The sequence below is a fragment of the Narcine bancroftii genome, chromosome 8, assembly GCF_036971445.1.
Source record: "Narcine bancroftii isolate sNarBan1 chromosome 8, sNarBan1.hap1, whole genome shotgun sequence".
NCBI classification, from domain to species: domain Eukaryota; kingdom Metazoa; phylum Chordata; class Chondrichthyes; order Torpediniformes; family Narcinidae; genus Narcine; species Narcine bancroftii.
Window position 1 is genome coordinate 120,079,839 of NC_091476.1, and position 20,896 is coordinate 120,100,734.

Sequence of the window (20,896 nt, forward strand, 5' to 3'; positions counted from 1 at the left end):
GATTCCCCGCCTCTGATTCCCCAACTCTAATACCCTGCCTCTGATTCCCCAGCTCTGATTCCCCGCCTCTGATTCCCCGCATCTGATTCCCTGCCTCTGATTCCCCGCCTCTGATTCCAGGCCTCTGATTTCCCGCATCTGATTCCCTGCCTCTGATTCCCCGCCTCTGATTCCAGGCCTCTGATCCCAGCATCTGATTCCGGCCTCTGATTCCCAGCCTCTGATTCCCCGCTTCTGATTTCCCGCCTCTGATTCCCCGCGTCTGATTCCCTTCCACTGATACCCTGCCCCTGATTCCCCACCTCTGATTCCCCATATCTGATTCCCCGCCTCTGTTTCCCCACCTCTGATTCCCCGCCTCTGTTTCCCCATATCTGATTCCCCGCCTCTTATTCCCCAACTCTGATTCCCCTCCTCTAATTCGCCAGCTATGATTCCCCGCCTCTGATTCCCTGCATCTGATTCCCTGCCTCTGATTCCCAGCCTCTGATTCCCCTTCTCTGATTCACCACCTCTGAATCCCCACCTCTGATTCCCCATCTCTGATTCCCCAGCTCTGATTCCCCGCCTTTGATTCCCCCCGTCTGATTCCCAGCCTCTGAATCCACGTGTCTGATTTCCTGCCTCTGATTCCCCGCCTCTGATTCCCCATCTCTGATTCACCGCCTCTGATTCCCCACCTCTGATTCCCCATCTCTGATTCCGCACATCCAATTCCCTGCCTCTGATTCCCCAACTCTGATTCCCCACCTCTGATTCCCCAGCACTGATTCCCCGCCTCAGATTCCCCGCGTCTGATTCCCTGCCTCTGATTCCCCGCCTCTGATTCCCTGCCTCTGATTCCCCATATCTGATTCCCCGCCTCTGATTCCCCAACTCTGATTCCCCGCTTCTGATTCCCCAGCTCTGAATCCCCGCCTCTGATTCCCCGCGTCTGATTCCTTGCCTCTGATTCCCCGCCTCTAATTCCCCATCTGTGATTCACAACCTCTGATGCCCCACCTCTGATTCCCCATATCTGATTCCCCGCCTCTGTTTCCCCGCCTCTGATTCCCCGCCTCTGATTCCCCATATCTGATACCCCGCCTCTGATTGCCCACCTCTGATTCCCCGCGTCTGATTCCCTGCCTCTGATTCCCCGCCTCTGATTCCCCATATCTGATTCACCACCTCTGATTCCCGGCCTCTGATTCCCCATCTCTGATTCCGCACATCCGATTCCCTGCCTATGATTCCCCACCTCTGATTCCCCGCCTCTGATTCCCCATATCTGATTCCCTGCCTCTGTTTCCCCGCCTCTGATTCCCCACCTCTGTTTCCCCATATCTGATTCCCCGCCTCTGATTCCCCAACTCTAATACCCTGCCTCTGATTCCCCAGCTCTGATTCCCCGCCTCTGATTCCCCGCATCTGATTCCCTGCCTCTGATTCCCCGCCTCTGATTCCAGGCCTCTGATTTCCCGCATCTGATTCCCTGCCTCTGATTCCCCGCCTCTGATTCCAGGCCTCTGATCCCAGCATCTGATTCCGGCCTCTGATTCCCAGCCTCTGATTCCCCGCTTCTGATTCCCCGCCTCTGATTCCCCGCGTCTGATTCCCTTCCACTGATACCCTGCCCCTGATTCCCCACCTCTGATTCCCCATATCTGATTCCCCGCCTCTGTTTCCCCACCTCTGATTCCCCGCCTCTGTTTCCCCATATCTGATTCCCCGCCTCTTATTCCCCAACTCTGATTCCCCTCCTCTAATTCGCCAGCTATGATTCCCCGCCTCTGATTCCCTGCATCTGATTCCCTGCCTCTGATTCCCAGCCTCTGATTCCCCTTCTCTGATTCACCACCTCTGAATCCCCACCTCTGATTCCCCATCTCTGATTCCGCACATCCGATTCCCTGCCTCTGATTCCCCGCCTCTGATTCCCTGCATCCGATTCCCCATATCTGATTCCCCGCCTCTGTTTCCCCGCCACTGATTCCCCGCCTCTGTTTCCCCATATCTGATTCCCCGCCTCTGATTCCCAACTATGATTCCCCGCCTCTGATTCCCCAGCTCTGATTCCCTGCCTCTGATTCCCCGCGTTCTATTCCCTGCCTCTGATTCCCCGCCTGTGATTCCCCATCACTGATTCACCACACCTGATTCCCCACCTCTGATTCCCCATATCTAATTCCCCGCCTCTGTTTTCCCGCCTCTGATTCCCCGCCTCTGTTTCCCCATATCTGATTCCCCGCCTCTGAATCCCCAACTCTGATTCCCTGCCTCAGATTCCCCAGCTCTGATTCCCCGCCTTTGATTCCCCCCGTCTGATTCCCAGCCTCTGAATCCCCGTGTCTGATTTCCTGCCTCTGATTCCCCGCCTCTGATTCCCCATCTCTGATTCACCGCCTCTGATTCCCCACCTCTGATTCCCCATCTCTGATTCCGCACATCCAATTCCCTGCCTCTGATTCCCCAACTCTGATTCCCCACCTCTGATTCCCCAGCTCTGATTCCCCGCCTCAGATTCCCCGCGTCTGATTCCCTGCCTCTGATTCCCCGCCTCTGATTCCCTGCCTCTGATTCCCCATATCTGATTCCCCGCCTCTGATTCCCCAACTATGATTCCCCGCTTCTGATTCCCCAGCTCTGAATCCCCGCCTCTGATTCCCCGCGTCTGATTCCCTGCCTCTGATTCCCCGCCTCTAATTCCCCATCTGTGATTCACAACCTCTGATGCCCCACCTCTGATTCCCCATATCTGATTCCCCGCCTCTGTTTCCCCGCCTCTGATTCCCCGCCTCTGATTCCCCATATCTGATACCCCGCCTCTGATTGCCCACCTCTGATTCCCCGCGTCTGATTCCCTGCCTCTGATTCCCCGCCTCTGATTCCCCATATCTGATTCACCACCTCTGATTCCCGGCCTCTGATTCCCCATCTCTGATTCCGCACATCCGATTCCCTGCCTATGATTCCCCACCTCTGATTCCCCGCCTCTGATTCCCCATATCTGATTCCCTGCCTCTGTTTCCCCGCCTCTGATTCCCCACCTCTGTTTCCCCATATCTGATTCCCCGCCTCTGATTCCCCAACTCTAATACCCTGCCTCTGATTCCCCAGCTCTGATTCCCCGCCTCTGATTCCCCGCATCTGATTCCCTGCCTCTGATTCCCCGCCTCTGATTCCAGGCCTCTGATTTCCCGCATCTGATTCCCTGCCTCTGATTCCCCGCCTCTGATTCCAGGCCTCTGATCCCAGCATCTGATTCCGGCCTCTGATTCCCAGCCTCTGATTCCCTGCTTCTGATTCCCTGCCTCTGATTCCCCGCGTCTGATTCCCTGCCACTGATACCCTGCCCCTGATTCCCCACCTCTGATTCCCCATATCTGATTCCCCGCCTCTGTTTCCCCACCTCTGATTCCCCGCCTCTGTTTCCCCATATCTGATTCCCCGCCTCTTATTCCCCAACTCTGATTCCCCTCCTCTAATTCGCCAGCTATGATTCCCCGCCTCTGATTCCCTGCATCTGATTACCTGCCTCTGATTCCCAGCCTCTGATTCCCCTTCTCTGATTCACCACCTCTGAATCCCCACCTCTGATTCCCCATCTCTGATTCCGCACATCCGATTCCCTGCCTCTGATTCCCCGCCTCTGATTCCCGGCATCCGATTCCCTGCCTCTGATTCCCCGCCTCTGATTCCCCATCTCTGATTCCCCGCCTCTGATTCCCCGTGTCTGATTCCCTGCCTCTGATTCCCCGCCTCTGATTCCCCATATCTGATTCCCCGCCTCTGATTCCCGGCCTCTGATTCCCTGCCACTGATTCCCCACCTCTGATTCCCCATATCTGATTCCCCGCCTCTGTTTCCCCAGCTCTGATTCCCTGCCTCTGATTCCCTGCCCTGATTCCCCATCTCTGTTTCACCGCCTTTGATTCGCCACCTCTGATTCCCCATATCTGATTCCCCGCCTCTGTTTCCCCGCCTCTGATTCCCTGCCTCTGATTCCCAACCTCTGATTCCACACCTCTGATTCCCCATATCTGATTCCCCGCCTCTATTTCCCCATATCTGATTCCCCGCCTCTGATTCCCCAACTCTGATTCCCCGCCTCTGATTCCCCAGCTCTGATTCCCCGCCTCTGATTCCCGGCGTCCGATTCCCTGCCTCTGATTCCCCGCCTCTGATTCCCCATCTCTGATTCACCACCTCTGATTCCCCACCTCTGATTCCCCATATCTAATTCCCCGCCTCTGTTTTCCCGCCTCTGATTCCCCGCCTCTGTTTCCCCATATCTGATTCCCCGCCTCTGAATCCCCAATTCTGATTCCCTGCCTCAGATTCCCCAGCTCTGATTCCCCATCTCTGATTCACCGCCTCTGATTCCCCACCTCTGATTCCCCATCTCTGATTCCGCACATCCAATTCCCTGCCTCTGATTCCCCAACTCTGATTCCCCACCTCTGATTCCCCAGCTCTGATTCACCGCCTCAGATTCCCCGCGTCTGATTCCCTGCCTCTGATTCCCCGCCTCTGATTCCCTGCCTCTGATTCCCCATATCTGATTCCCTGCCTCTGATTCCCCAACTCTGATTCCCTGCCTCTGATTCCCCGCCTCTAATTCCCCATCTGTGATACACAACTTCTGATGACCCACCTCTGATTCCCCATATCTGATTCCCCGCCTCTGTTTCCCCGCCTCTGATTCCCCGCCTCTGATTCCCCATATCTGATTCCCTGCCTCTGATTCCCCAACTCTGATTCCCCGCCTCTGATTCCCCAGCTCTGAATCGCCGCCTCTGATTCCCCGCGTCTGATTCCCTCCCTCTGATTCCCCGCCTTGATTCCCCATCTCTGATTCACAACCTCTGATTCCCCACCTCTTATTCCCCATATCTGATTCCCCGCCTCTGTTTCCCCGCCTCTGATTCCCCATATCTGATTCCCCGGCTCTGATTGCCCACCTCTGATTCCCCGCCTCTGATTCGCCAGCTCTGATTCCCCGCCTCTGAATCCCCGCATCTGATTCCCTGCCTCTGATTCCCCGCCTCTGATTCCCCATCTCTGATTCACCGCCTTCGATTCGCCACCTCTGATTCCCCATATCTGATTCCCCACCTCTGTTACCCCGCCTCTGATTCCCCGACTCTGATTCTCCATATCTCATTCCCCGCCTCTGAATCCCCATCTCTGATTCCCAGACTCTGAATCCCCACCTCTGATTCCCGGCCTCTTATTCCCAGCATCTGATTCCCGGCCTCTGATTCCCGGCCTCTGATTCCCCGCTTCTGATTCTGATTCCCTACCTCTGATTCCCCATCTCTGATTCCGCACATCTGATTCCCTGCCTCTGATTCCCCACCTCTGATTCCCCATATCTGATTCCCCGCCTGGGTTTCCCCGCGTCTGATTCCCTGCCTCTGATTCCCCGCCTCTAATTCCCCATCTGTGATTCACAACCTCTGATGCCCCACCTCTGATTCCCCATATCTGATTCCCCGCCTCTGTTTCCCCGCCTCTGATTCCCCGCCTCTGATTCCCCATATCTGATTCCCCGCCTCTGATTGCCCACCTCTGATTCCCCGCGTCTGATTCCCCGCCTCTGATTCCCCGCCTCTGATTCCCCATATCTGATTCACCACCTCTGATTCCCGGCCTCTGATTCCCCATCTCTGATTCCGCACATCCGATTCCCTGCCTATGATTCCCCACCTCTGATTCCCCGCCTCTGATTCCCCATATCTGATTCCCTGCCTCTGTTTCCCCGCCTCTGATTCCCCACCTCTGATTCCCCATATCTGATTCCCCGCCTCTGATTCCCCATATCTGATTCCCCGCCTCTATTTCCCCATATCTGCTTCGCCGCCTCTGATTCCCCAACTCTGATTCCCCGCCTCTGATTCCCCAGCTCTGATTTCCCGCCTCTGATTCCCGGCATCCGATTCCCTGCCTCTGATTCCCCGCCTCTGATTCCCAATCTCTGATTCCCCGCCTCTGATTCCCCGTGTCTGATTCCCTGCCTCTGATTCCCCGCCTCTGATTCCCCATATCTGATTCCCCGCCTCTGTTTTCCCGCCTCAAATTCCCTGCCTCTGATTCCCCATATCTGATTCCCCGCCTCTGATTCCCCAACTCTGATTCCCCGCCTCTGATTCCCCAGCTCTGAATCCCCGCCTCTGATTCCCCGCGTCTGATTCCCTGCCTCTGATTCCCCGCCTCTGATTCCCCATCTGTGATTCACAACCTCTGATGCCCCACCTCTGATTCCCCATATCTGATTCCCCGCCTCTGTTTCCCCGCCTCTGATTCCCCGCCTCTGATTCCAGGCCTCTGATTTCCCGCATCTGATTCCCTGCCTCTGATTCCCCGCCTCTGATTCCAGGCCTCTGATCCCAGCATCTGATTCCGGCCTCTGATTCCCAGCCTCTGATTCCCTGCTTCTGATTCCCCGCCTCTGATTCCCCGCGTCTGATTCCCTTCCACTGATACCCTGCCCCTGATTCCCCACCTCTGATTCCCCATATCTGATTCCCCGCCTCTGTTTCCCCACCTCTGATTCCACGCCTCTGTTTCCCCATATCTGATTCCCCGCCTCTTATTCCCCAACTCTGATTCCCCTCCTCTAATTCGCCAGCTATGATTCCCCGCCTCTGATTCCCTGCATCTGATTCCCTGCCTCTGATTCCCAGCCTCTGATTCCCCTTCTCTGATTCACCACCTCTGAATCCCCACCTCTGATTCCCCATCTCTGATTCCGCACATCCGATTCCCTGCCTCTGATTCCCCGCCTCTGATTCCCTGCATCCGATTCCCCATATCTGATTCCCCGCCTCTGTTTCCCCGCCACTGATTCCCCGCCTCTGTTTCCCCATATCTGATTCCCCGCCTCTGATTCCCAACTATGATTCCCCGCCTCTGATTCCCCAGCTCTGATTCCCTGCCTCTGATTCCCCGCGTTCTATTCCCTGCCTCTGATTCCCCGCCTGTGATTCCCCATCACTGATTCACCACCTCTGATTCCCCACCTCTGATTCCCCATATCTAATTCCCCGCCTCTGTTTTCCCGCCTCTGATTCCCCGCCTCTGTTTCCCCATATCTGATTCCCCGCCTCTGAATCCCCAACTCTGATTCCCTGCCTCAGATTCCCCAGCTCTGATTCCCCGCCTTTGATTCCCCCCGTCTGATTCCCAGCCTCTGAATCCCCGTGTCTGATTTCCTGCCTCTGATTCCCCGCCTCTGATTCCCCATCTCTGATTCACCGCCTCTGATTCCCCACCTCTGATTCACCATCTCTGATTCCGCACATCCAATTCCCTGCCTCTGATTCCCCAACTCTGATTCCCCACCTCTGATTCCCCAGCTCTGATTCCCCGCCTCAGATTCCCCGCGTCTGATTCCCTGCCTCTGATTCCCCGCCTCTGATTCCCTGCCTCTGATTCCCCATATCTGATTCCCCGCCTCTGATTCCCCAACTCTGATTCCCCGCTTCTGATTCCCCAGCTCTGAATCCCCGCCTCTGATTCCCCGCGTCTGATTCCCTGCCTCTGATTCCCCGCCTCTAATTCCCCATCTGTGATTCACAACCTCTGATGCCCCACCTCTGATTCCCCATATCTGATTCCCCGCCTCTGTTTCCCCGCCTCTGATTCCCCGCCTCTGATTCCCCATATCTGATACCCCGCCTCTGATTGCCCACCTCTGATTCCCTGCGTCTGATTCCCTGCCTCTGATTCCCCGCCTCTGATTCCCCATATCTGATTCACCACCTCTGATTCCCGGCCTCTGATTCCCCATCTCTGATTCCGCACATCCGATTCCCTGCCTATGATTCCCCACCTCTGATTCCCCGCCTCTGATTCCCCATATCTGATTCCCTGCCTCTGTTTCCCCGCCTCTGATTCCCCACCTCTGTTTCCCCATATCTGATTCCCCGCCTCTGATTCCCCAACTCTAATACCCTGCCTCTGATTCCCCAGCTCTGATTCCCCGCCTCTGATTCCCCGCATCTGATTCCCTGCCTCTGATTCCCCGCCTCTGATTCCAGGCCTCTGATTTCCCGCATCTGATTCCCTGCCTCTGATTCCCCGCCTCTGATTCCAGGCCTCTGATCCCAGCATCTGATTCCGGCCTCTGATTCCCAGCCTCTGATTCGCTGCTTCTGATTCCCCGCCTCTGATTCCCCGCGTCTGATTCCCTGCCACTGATACCCTGCCCCTGATTCCCCGCCTCTTATTCCCCAACTCTGATTCCCCTCCTCTAATTCGCCAGCTATGATTCCCCGCCTCTGATTCCCTGCATCTGATTCCCTGCCTCTGATTCCCAGCCTCTGATTCCCCTTCTCTGATTCACCACCTCTGAATCCCCACCTCTGATTCCCCATCTCTGATTCCGCACATCCGATTCCCTGCCTCTGATTCCCCGCCTCTGATTCCCCGCCTCTGATTCGCAACCTCTAATTCCCCACCTCTGATTCCCCATATCTGATTCCCCGCCTCTGTTTCCCTGCCTCTGATTCCCGGTCTCTGTTTCCCCATATCTGATTCCCCTCCTCTGATTCCCCAACTCTGATTCCCCGCCTCTGATTCCCGGCCTCTGATTCCCTGCCACAGATTCCCCACCTCTGATTCCCCATATCTGATTCCCCGCCTCTGTTTCCCCAGCTCTGATTCCCTGCCTCTGATTCCCTGCCCTGATTCCCCATCTCTGTTTCACCGCCTTTGATTCGCCACCTCTGATTCCCCATATCTGATTCCCCGCCTCTGTTTCCCCGCCTCTGATTCCCTGCCTCTGATTCCCAACCTCTGATTCCACACCTCTGATTCCCCATATCTGATTCCCCGCCTCTATTTCCCCATATCTGATTCCCCGCCTCTGATTCCCCAACTCTGATTCCCCGCCTCTGATTCCCCAGCTCTGATTCCCCGCCTCTGATTCCCGGCGTCCGATTCCCTGCCTCTGATTCCCCGCCTCTGATTCCCCATCTCTGATTCACCACCTCTGATTCCCCACCTCTGATTCCCCATATCTAATTCCCCGCCTCTGTTTTCCCGCCTCTGATTCCCCGCCTCTGTTTCCCCATATCTGATTCCCCGGCTCTGAATCCCCAACTCTGATTCCCTGCCTCAGATTCCCCAGCTCTGATTCCCCATCTCTGATTCACCGCCTCTGATTCCCCACCTCTGATTCCCCATCTCTGATTCCGCACATCGAATTCCCTGCCTCTGATTCCCCAACTCTGATTCCCCACCTCTGATTCCCCAGCTCTGATTCCCCGCCTCAGATTCCCCGCGTCTGATTCCCTGCCTCTGATTCCCCGCCTCTGATTCCCTGCCTCTGATTCCCCATATCTGATTCCCTGCCTCTGATTCCCCAACTCTGATTCCCCGCATCTGATTCCCCAGCTCTGAATCCCCGCCTCTTCTTCCCCGCGTCTGATTCCCTGCCTCTGATTCCCCGCCTCTAATTCCCCATCTGTGATACACAACTTCTGATGCCCCACCTCTGATTCCCCATATCTGATTCCCCGCCTCTGTTTCCCCGCCTCTGATTCCCCGCCTCTGATTCCCCATATCTGATTCCCTGCCTCTGATTCCCCAACTCTGATTCCCCGCCTCTGATTCCCCAGCTCTGAATCCCCGCCTCTGATTCCCCGCGTCTGATTCCCTCCCTCTGATTCCCCGCCTTGATTCCCCATCTCTGATTCACAACCTCTGATTCCCCACCTCTGATTCCCCATATCTGATTCCCCGCCTCTGTTTCCCCGCCTCTGATTCCCCATATCTGATTCCCCGGCTCTGATTGCCCACCTCTGATTCCCCCCCTCTGATTCGCCAGCTCTGATTCCCCGCCTCTGAATCCCCGCATCTGATTCCCTGCCTCTGATTCCCCGCCTCTGATTCCCCATCTCTGATTCACCGCCTTTGATTCGCCACCTCTGATTCCCCATATCTGATTCCCCACCTCTGTTTCCCCGCCTCTGATTCCCCGACTCTGATTCTCCATATCTCATTCCCCGCCTCTGAATCCCCATCTCTGATTCCCAGACTCTGAATCCCCACCTCTGATTCCCGGCCTCTTATTCCCAGCATCTGATTCCCGGCCTCTGATTCCCGGCCTCTGATTACCCGCTTCTGATTCTGATTCCCTGCCTCTGATTCCCCATCTCTGATTCCGCACATCTGATTCCCTGCCTCTGATTCCCCACCTCTGATTCCCCATATCTGATTCCCCGCCTGGGTTTCCCCGCGTCTGATTCCCTGCCTCTGATTCCCTGCCTCTAATTCCCCATCTGTGATTCACAACCTCTGATGCCCCACCTCTGATTCCCCATATCTGATTCCCCGCCTCTGTTTCCCCGCCTCTGATTCCCCGCCTCTGATTCCCCATATCTGATTCCCCGCCTCTGATTGCCCACCTCTGATTCCCCGCGTCTGATTCCCTGCCTCTGATTCCCCGCCTCTGATTCCCCATATCTGATTCACCACCTCTGATTCCCGGCCTCTGATTCCCCATCTCTGATTCCGCACATCCGATTCCCTGCCTATGATTCCCCACCTCTGATTCCCCGCCTCTGATTCCCCATATCTGATTCCCTGCCTCTGTTTCCCCGCCTCTGATTCCCCACCTCTGATTCCCCATATCTGATTCCCCGCCTCTGATTCCCCATATCTGATTCCCCGCCTCTATTTCCCCATATCTGCTTCGCCGCCTCTGATTCCCCAACTCTGATTCCCCGCCTCTGATTCCCCAGCTCTGATTTCCCGCCTCTGATTCCCGGCATCCGATTCCCTGCCTCTGATTCCCCGCCTCTGATTCCCCATCTCTGATTCCCCGCCTCTGATTCCCCGTGTCTGATTCCCTGCCTCTGATTCCCCGCCTCTGATTCCCCATATCTGATTCCCCGCCTCTGTTTTCCCGCCTCTGATTCCCTGCCTCTGATTCCCCATATCTGATTCCCCGCCACTGATTCCCCAACTCTGATTCCCCGCCTCTGATTCCCCAGCTCTGAATCCCCGCCTCTGATTCCCCGCGTCTGATTCCCTGCCTCTGATTCCCCGCCTCTGATTCCCCATCTGTGATTCACAACCTCTGATGCCCCACCTCTGATTCCCCATATCTAATTCCCCGCCTCTGTTTCCCCGCCTCTGATTCCCCGCCTCTGATTCCCCATATCTGATTCCCCGCCTCTGATTGCCCACCTCTGATTCCCCGCGTCTGATTCCCTGCCTCTGATTCCCCGCCTCTGATTCCCCATCTCTGATTCACCACCTCTGATTCCCGGCCTCTGATTCCCCATCTCTGATTCCGCACATCCGATTCCCTGCCTATGATTCCCCACCTCTGATTCCCCGCCTCTGATTCCCCATATCTGATTCCCTGCCTCTGTTTCCCCGCCTCTGATTCCCCACCTCTGTTTCCCCATATCTGATTCCCCGCCTCTGATTCCCCAACTCTAAAACCCCGCCTCTGATTCCCCAGCTCTGATTCCCCGCCTCTGATTCCCCGCATCTGATTCCCTGCCGCTGGTTCCCCGCCTCTGATTCCGGCCTCTGATTCCCGGCCTCTGATTCCCTGCTTCTGATTCTGATTCCCTGCCTCTGATTCCCCATCTCTGATTCCGCACATCTGATTCCTTGCCTCTGATTCCCCACCTCTGATTCCCCATATCTGATTCCCCGCCTGGGTTTCCCCGCCTCTGATTCCCCGCCTCTGTTTCCCAATATCTAAGTCCCCGCCTCTGATTCCCCAAATCTGATTCCCCACCTCTGATTCCCCAGCTCTGATTCCCCGCCTCTGATTCCCCGCATCTGATACCCTGCATCTGATTCCAAGCCTCTGATTCCCTGCCTCTGATTCCCAACCTCTGATTCCCCACCTCTGATTCCCCATATCTGATTCCCCGCCTCTGTTTCCCCGCCTCGGATTCCCCGCCTCTGTTTCCCCATATCTGATTCCCGGCCTCTGATTCCCCGCCTCTGATTCCCCGCCTCTGATTCCCTGCCTCTGATTCCCCATCTCCGATTCCGCACATCTGATTCCCTTCCTCTGATTCCCCGCCTCTGATTCCCCGCCTCTGATTCCCCGCCTCTGATTCCCTGCCTCTGATTCCCAACCTCGGATTCCCCACCTCTGATTCCCCATATCTGTTTCCCCGCCTCTGTTTCCCCGCCTCTGTTTCCCCGCCTCTGATTCCCCGCCTCTGTTTCCCTATATCTAATTCCCCACCTCTGATGCCCCAACTCTGATTCCCCGCCTCTGATTCCCCAGCTCTGATTCCCCGCCTCTGATTCCCTGCATCCGATTCCCCATATCTGATTCCCCGCCTCTGTTTCCCCGCCACTGATTCCCCGCCTCTGTTTCCCCATATCTGATTCCCCGCCTCTGATTCCCAACTATGATTCCCCGCCTCTGAATCCCCAGCTCAGATTCCCTGCCTCTGATTCCCCGCGTTCTATTCCCTGCCTCTGATTCCCCGCCTGTGATTCCCCATCACTGATTCACCACCTCTGATTCCCCACCTCTGATTCCCCATATCTAATTCCCCGCCTCTGTTTTCCCGCCTCTGATTCCCCGCCTCTGTTTCCCCATATCTGATTCCCCGCCTCTGAATCCCCAACTCTGATTCCCCGCCATTGATTCCCCCCGTCTGATTCCCAGCCTCTGAATCCCCGTGTCTGATTTCCTGCCCTTGATTCCCCGCCTCTGATTCCCCGCCTCTGATTCCCCATCTCTGATTCACCGCCTCTGATTCCCCACCTCTGATTCCGCACATCCAATTCCCTGCCTCTGATTCCCCAACTCTGATTCCCCACCTCTGATTCCCCAGCTCTGATTCCCCGCCTCAGATTCCCCGCGTCTGATTCCCTGCCTCTGATTCCCCATATCTGATTCCCCGCCTCTGATTCCCCAACTCTGATTCCCCGCTTCTGATTCCCCAGCTCTGAATCCCCGCCTCTGTTTCCCCAGCTCTGATTCCCTGCCTCTGATTCCCTGCCCTGATTCCCCATCTCTGTTTCACCGCCTTTGATTCGCCACCTCTGATTCCCCATATCTGATTCCCCGCCTCTGTTTCCCCGCCTCTGATTCCCTGCCTCTGATTCCCAACCTCTGATTCCACACCTCTGATTCCCCATATCTGATTCCCCGCCTCTATTTCCCCATATCTGATTCCCCGCCTCTGATTCCCCAACTCTGATTCCCCGCCTCTGATTCCCCAGCTCTGATTCCCCGCCTCTGATTCCCGGCGTCCGATTCCCTGCCTCTGATTCCCCGCCTCTGATTCCCCATCTCTGATTCACCACCTCTGATTCCCCACCTCTGATTCCCCATATCTAATTCCCCGCCTCTGTTTTCCCGCCTCTGATTCCCCGCCTCTGTTTCCCCATATCTGATTCCCCGCCTCTGAATCCCCAACTCTGATTCCCTGCCTCAGATTCCCCAGCTCTGATTCCCCATCTCTGATTCACCGCCTCTGATTCCCCACCTCTGATTCCCCATCTCTGATTCCGCACATCCAATTCAATGCCTCTGATTCCCCAACTCTGATTCCCCACCTCTGATTCCCCAGCTCTGATTCCCCGCCTCAGATTCCCCGCGTCTGATTCCCTGCCTCTGATTCCCCGCCTCTGATTCCCTGCCTCTGATTCCCCATATCTGATTCCCTGCCTCTGATTCCCCAACTCTGATTCCCCGCTTCTGATTCCCCAGCTCTGAATCCCCGCCTCTTATTCCCCGCGTCTGATTCCCTGCCTCTGATTCCCCGCCTCTAATTCCCCATCTGTGATACACAACTTCTGATGCCCCACCTCTGATTCCCCATATCTGATTCCCCGCCTCTGTTTCCCCGCCTCTGATTCCCCGCCTCTGATTCCCTGCCTCTGATTCCCAACCTCGGATTCCCCACCTCTGATTCCCCATATCTAATTCCCCGCCTCTGTTTTCCCGCCTCTGATTCCCCGCCTCTGTTTCCCCATATCTGATTCCCCGCCTCTGAATCCCCAACTCTGATTCCCTGCCTCAGATTCCCCAGCTCTGATTCCCCATCTCTGATTCACCGCCTCTGATTCCCCACCTCTGATTCCCCATCTCTGATTCCGCACATCCAATTCAATGCCTCTGATTCCCCAACTCTGATTCCCCACCTCTGATTCCCCAGCTCTGATTCCCCGCCTCAGATTCCCCGCGTCTGATTCCCTGCCTCTGTTTCCCCATATCTGATTCCCCGCCTCTGATTCCCCAACTCTGATTGCCCTCCTCTAATTCGCCAGCTATGATTCCCCGCCTCTGATTCCCTGCGTCTGATTCCCTGCCTCTGATTCCCAGCCTCTGATTCCCCTTCTCTGATTCACCACCTCTGAATCCCCACCTCTGATTCCCCATCTCTGATTCCACACATCCGATTCCCTGCCTCTGATTCCCCGCCTCTGATTCCCCGCCTCTGATTCGCAACCTCTAATTCCCCACCTCTGATTCCCCATATCTGATTCCCCGCCTCTGTTTCCCTGCCTCTGATTCCCGGCCTCTGTTTCCCCATATCTGATTCCCCTCCTCTGATTCCACAACTCCGATTCCCCGCCTCTGATTCCCCAGCTCTTATTCACCACCTCTGATTCCCGGCCTCTGATTCCCCATCTCTGATTCCGCACATCCGATTCCCTGCCTCTGATTCCCCAGCTCTGATTCCCCGCCTCTGATTCCCCGCATCTGATTCCCTGCCTCTGATTCCCCGCCTCTGATTCCAGGCCTCTGATTTCCCGCATCTGATTCCCTGCCTCTGATTCCCCGCCTCTGATTCCAGGCCTCTGATCCCAGCATCTGATTCCGGCCTCTGATTCCCAGCCTCTGATTCGCTGCTTCTGATTCCCCGCCTCTGATTCCCCGCGTCTGATTCCCTGCCACTGATACCCTGCCCCTGATTCCCCGCCTCTTATTCCCCAACTCTGATTCCCCTCCTCTAATTCGCCAGCTATGATTCCCCGCCTCTGATTCCCTGCATCTGATTCCCTGCCTCTGATTCCCAGCCTCTGATTCCCCTTCTCTGATTCACCACCTCTGAATCCCCACCTCTGATTCCCCATCTCTGATTCCGCACATCCGATTCCCTGCCTCTGATTCCCCGCCTCTGATTCCCCGCCTCTGATTCGCAACCTCTAATTCCCCACCTCTGATTCCCCATATCTGATTCCCCGCCTCTGTTTCCCTGCCTCTGATTCCCGGTCTCTGTTTCCCCATATCTGATTCCCCTCCTCTGATTCCCCAACTCTGATTCCCCGCCTCTGATTCCCGGCCTCTGATTCCCTGCCACAGATTCCCCACCTCTGATTCCCCATATCTGATTCCCCGCCTCTGTTTCCCCAGCTCTGATTCCCTGCCTCTGATTCCCTGCCCTGATTCCCCATCTCTGTTTCACCGCCTTTGATTTGCCACCTCTGATTCCCCATATCTGATTCCCCGCCTCTGTTTCCCCGCCTCTGATTCCCTGCCTCTGATTCCCAACCTCTGATTCCACACCTCTGATTCCCCATATCTGATTCCCCGCCTCTATTTCCCCATATCTGATTCCCCGCCTCTGATTCCCCAACTCTGATTCCCCGCCTCTGATTCCCCAGCTCTGATTCCCCGCCTCTGATTCCCGGCGTCCGATTCCCTGCCTCTGATTCCCCGCCTCTGATTCCCCATCTCTGATTCACCACCTCTGATTCCCCACCTCTGATTCCCCATATCTAATTCCCCGCCTCTGTTTTCCCGCCTCTGATTCCCCGCCTCTGTTTCCCCATATCTGATTCCCCGGCTCTGAATCCCCAACTCTGATTCCCTGCCTCAGATTCCCCAGCTCTGATTCCCCATCTCTGATTCACCGCCTCTGATTCCCCACCTCTGATTCCCCATCTCTGATTCCGCACATCGAATTCCCTGCCTCTGATTCCCCAACTCTGATTCCCCACCTCTGATTCCCCAGCTCTGATTCCCCGCCTCAGATTCCCCGCGTCTGATTCCCTGCCTCTGATTCCCCGCCTCTGATTCCCTGCCTCTGATTCCCCATATCTGATTCCCTGCCTCTGATTCCCCAACTCTGATTCCCCGCTTCTGATTCCCCAGCTCTGAATCCCCGCCTCTTATTCCCCGCGTCTGATTCCCTGCCTCTGATTCCCCGCCTCTAATTCCCCATCTGTGATACACAACTTCTGATGCCCCACCTCTGATTCCCCATATCTGATTCCCCGCCTCTGTTTCCCCGCCTCTGATTCCCCGCCTCTGATTCCCCATATCTGATTCCCTGCCTCTGATTCCCCAACTCTGATTCCCCGCCTCTGATTCCCCAGCTCTGAATCCCCGCCTCTGATTCCCCGCGTCTGATTCCCTCCCTCTGATTCCCCGCCTTGATTCCCCATCTCTGATTCACAACCTCTGATTCCCCACCTCTGATTCCCCATATCTGATTCCCCGCCTCTGTTTCCCCGCCTCTGATTCCCCATATCTGATTCCCCGGCTCTGATTGCCCACCTCTGATTCCCCGCCTCTGATTCGCCAGCTCTGATTCCCCGCCTCTGAATCCCCGCATCTGATTCCCTGCCTCTGATTCCCCGCCTCTGATTCCCCATCTCTGATTCACCGCCTTTGATTCGCCACCTCTGATTCCCCATATCTGATTCCCCACCTCTGTTTCCCCGCCTCTGATTCCCCGACTCTGATTCTCCATATCTCATTCCCCGCCTCTGAATCCCCATCTCTGATTCCCAGACTCTGAATCCCCACCTCTGATTCCCGGCCTCTTATTCCCAGCATCTGATTCCCGGCCTCTGATTCCCGGCCTCTGATTACCCGCTTCTGATTCTGATTCCCTGCCTCTGATTCCCCAACTCTGATTCCGCACATCTGATTCCCTGCCTCTGATTCCCCACCTCTGATTCCCCATATCTGATTCCCCGCCTGGGTTTCCCCGCGTCTGATTCCCTGCCTCTGATTCCCTGCCTCTAATTCCCCATCTGTGATTCACAACCTCTGATGCCCCACCTCTGATTCCCCATATCTGATTCCCCGCCTCTGTTTCCCCGCCTCTGATTCCCCGCCTCTGATTCCCCATATCTGATTCCCCGCCTCTGATTGCCCACCTCTGATTCCCCGCGTCTGATTCCCTGCCTCTGATTCCCCGCCTCTGATTCCCCATATCTGATTCACCACCTCTGATTCCCGGCCTCTGATTCCCCATCTCTGATTCCGCACATCCGATTCCCTGCCTATGATTCCCCACCTCTGATTCCCCGCCTCTGATTCCCCATATCTGATTCCCTGCCTCTGTTTCCCCGCCTCTGATTCCCCACCTCTGATTCCCCATATCTGATTCCCCGCCTCTGATTCCCCATATCTGATTCCCCGCCTCTATTTCCCCATATCTGCTTCGCCGCCTCTGATTCCCCAACTCTGATTCCCCGCCTCTGATTCCCCAGCTCTGATTTCCCGCCTCTGATTCCCGGCATCCGATTCCCTGCCTCTGATTCCCCGCCTCTGATTCCCCATCTCTGATTCCCCGCCTCTGATTCCCCGTGTCTGATTCCCCATATCTGATTCCCCGCCTGTTTCCCCGCCTCTGATTCCCCACCTCTGATTCCCCATATCTGATTCCCCGCCTCTGATTGCCCACCTCTGAATCCCCGCGTCTGATTCCCTGCCTCTGATTCCCCGCCTCTGATTCCCCATATCTGATTCACCACCTCTCATTCCCGGCCTCTGATTCCCCATCTCTGATTCCGCACATCCGATTCCCTGCCTATGATTCCCCACCTCTGATTCCCCGCCTCTGATTCCCCATATCTGATTCCCTGCCTCTGTTTCCCCGCCTCTGATTCCCCACCTCTGTTTCCCCATATCTGATTCCCCGCCTCTGGTTCCCCAACTCTAATACCCTGCCTCTGATTCCCCAGCTCTGATTCCCCGCCTCTGATTCCCCGCATCTGATTCCCTGCCTCTGATTCCCCGCCTCTGATTCCAGGCCTCTGATTCCCAGCATCTGATTCCGGCCTCTGATTCCTGGCCTCTGATTCCCTGCTTCTGATTCTGATTCCCTGCCTCTGATTCCCCATCTCTGATTCCGCACATCTGATTCCCTGCCTCTGATTCCCCACCTCTGATTCCCCATATCTGATTCCCCGCCTCTGTTTCCCCGCCTCTGATTACCCGCCTCTGTTTCCCCATATCTGATTCCCCGCCTCTGATTCCCCAACTCTGATTCCCCTCCTGTAATTCGCCAGCTATGATTCCCCGCCTCTGATTCCCTGCGTCTGATTCCCTGCCTCTGATTCCCAGCCTCTGATTCCCCTTCTCTGATTCACCACCTCTGAATCCCCACCTCTGATTCCCCATCTCTGATTCCGCACATCCGATTCCCTGCCTCTGATTCCCCGCCTCTGATATCCCGCCTCTGATTCGCAACCTCTAATTCCCCACCTCTGATTTCCCATATCTGATTCCCCGCCTCTGTTTCCCTGCCTCTGATTCCCGGCCTCTGTTTCCCCATATCTGATTCCCCTCCTCTGATTCCCCAACTCTGATTCCCCACCTCTGATTCCCCAGCTTTGATTCCCCGCCTTTTATTCCCGGCCTCTGATTCCCTGCCACTGATTCCCCGCCTCTGATTCCCCACCTCTGATTCCCCATATCTGATTCCCCGCCTCTGTTTCCCCACCTCTGATTCCCGGCCTCTTATTCCCAGCATCTGATTCCCGGCCTCTGATTCCCTGCCTCTGATTCCCCGCCTCTGATTCCCCATCTCTGATTCCCCGCCTCTGATTCCCCGTGTCTGATTCCCTGCCTCTGATTCCCCGTCTCTGATTCCCCGCGTCTGATTCCCTGCCACTGATTCCCTGCCCCTGATTCCCCACCTCTGATTCCCCATATCTGATTCCCCGCCTCTGTTTCCCCAACTCTGATTCCCTTCCTCTAATTCGCCAGCTATGATTCCCCGCCTCTGATTCCCTGCCACTGATTCCCTGCCCCTGATGCCCCACCTCTGATTCCCCATATCTGACTCCCCGCCTCTGTTTCCCCAACTCTGATTCCCCTCCTCTAATTCGCCAGCTATAATTCCCCGCCTCTGATTCCCTGCGTCTGATTCCCTGCCTCTGATTCGCAGCCTCTGATTCCCCTTCTCTGATTCACCACCTCTGAATCCCCACCTCTGATTCCCCATCTCTGATTCTGCACATCCGATTCCCTGCCTCTGATTCCCCGCCTCTGATTCCCCGCCTCTGATTCCCTGCCTCTGATTCCCCGCGTCTGATTCCCTGCCACTGATTCCCTGCCCCTGATTCCCCACCTCTGATTCCCCATATCTGATTCCCCGCCTCTGTTTCCCCACCTCTGATTCCCCGCCTCTGTTTCCCCATATCTGATTCCCCGCCTCTGATTCCCCAACTCTGATTCCCCTCCTCTAATTCGCCAGCTATGATTCCCCGCCTCTGATTCCCTGCATCTGATTCCCTGCCTCTGATTCCCAGCCTCTGATTCCCCTTCTCTGATTCACTACCTCTGAATCCCCACCTCTGATTCCCCATCTCTGATTCCGCACATCCGATTCCATGCCTCTGATTCCCCGCCTTTTATTCCCGGCCTCTGATTCCCTGCCACTGATTCCCTGCTTCTGATTCTGATTCCCTGCCTCTGATTCCCCATCTCTGATTCCGCACATCTGATTCCGTGCCTCTGATTCCCCACCTCTGATTCCCCATATCTGATTCCCCGCCTCTCTTTCCCCGCCTCTGATTCCCCGCCTCTGTTTCCCGATATCTGATTCCCCGCCTCTGATTCCCCAACTCTGATTGCCCTCCTCTAATTCGCCAGCTATGATTCCCCGCCTCTGATTCCCTGCGTCTGATTCCCTGCCTCTGATTCCCAGCCTCTGATTCCCCTTCTCTGATTCACCACCTCTGAATCCCCACCTCTGATTCCCCATCTCTGATTCCGCACATCCGATTCCCTGCCTCTGATTCCCCGCCTCTGTTTCCCCGCCTCTGATTCCCCGCCTCTGATTCCCCATATCTGATTCCCCAGCTCTGATTTCCCACCTCTGATTCCCGGCATCCGATTCCCTGCCTCTGATTCCCCGCCTCTGATTCCCCATCTCTGATTCCCCGCCTCTGATTCCCCGTGTCTGATTCCCTGCCTCTGATTCCCCGCCTCTGATTCCCCATATCTGATTCCCCGCCTCTGTTTTCCCGCCTCTGATTCCCTGCCTCTGATTCCCCATATCTGATTCCCCATATCTGATTCCCCGCCTCTGTTTCCCTGCCTCTGATTCCTGGCCTCTGTTTCCCTATATCTGATTCCCCTCCTCTGATTCCCCAACTCTGATTCCCCGCCTCTGATTCCCCAGCTCTGATTCCCCGCCTTTTATTCCCGGCCTCTGATTCCCTGCCACTGATTCCCCGCCCCTGATTCCCCACCTCTGATTCCCCATATCTGATTCCCCGCCTCTGTTTCCCCAGCTCTGATTCCCCACCTCTGATTCCCCAGCTCTGATTCCCTGCCACTGATTCCCCGCCCCTGGTTCCCCACCTCTGATTCCCCATATCTGATTCCCCGCCTCTGTTTCCCCAGCTCTGATTCCCTGCCTCTGATTCCCTGCCCTGATTCCCCATCTCTGTTTCACCGCCTTTGATTCGCCACCTCTGATTCCCCATATCTGATTCCCCGCCTCTGTTTCCCCGCCTCTGATTCCCTGCCTCTGATTCCCAACCTCTGATTCCACACCTCTGATTCCCCATATCTGATTCCCTGCCTCTATTTCCCCATAACTGATTCCCCGCCTCTGATTCCCCAACACTGATTCCCCGCCTCTGATTCCCCAACTCTGATTCCCCGCCTCTGATTCCCGGCGTCCGATTCCCTGCCTCTGATTCCCCGCCTCTGATTCGCCATCTC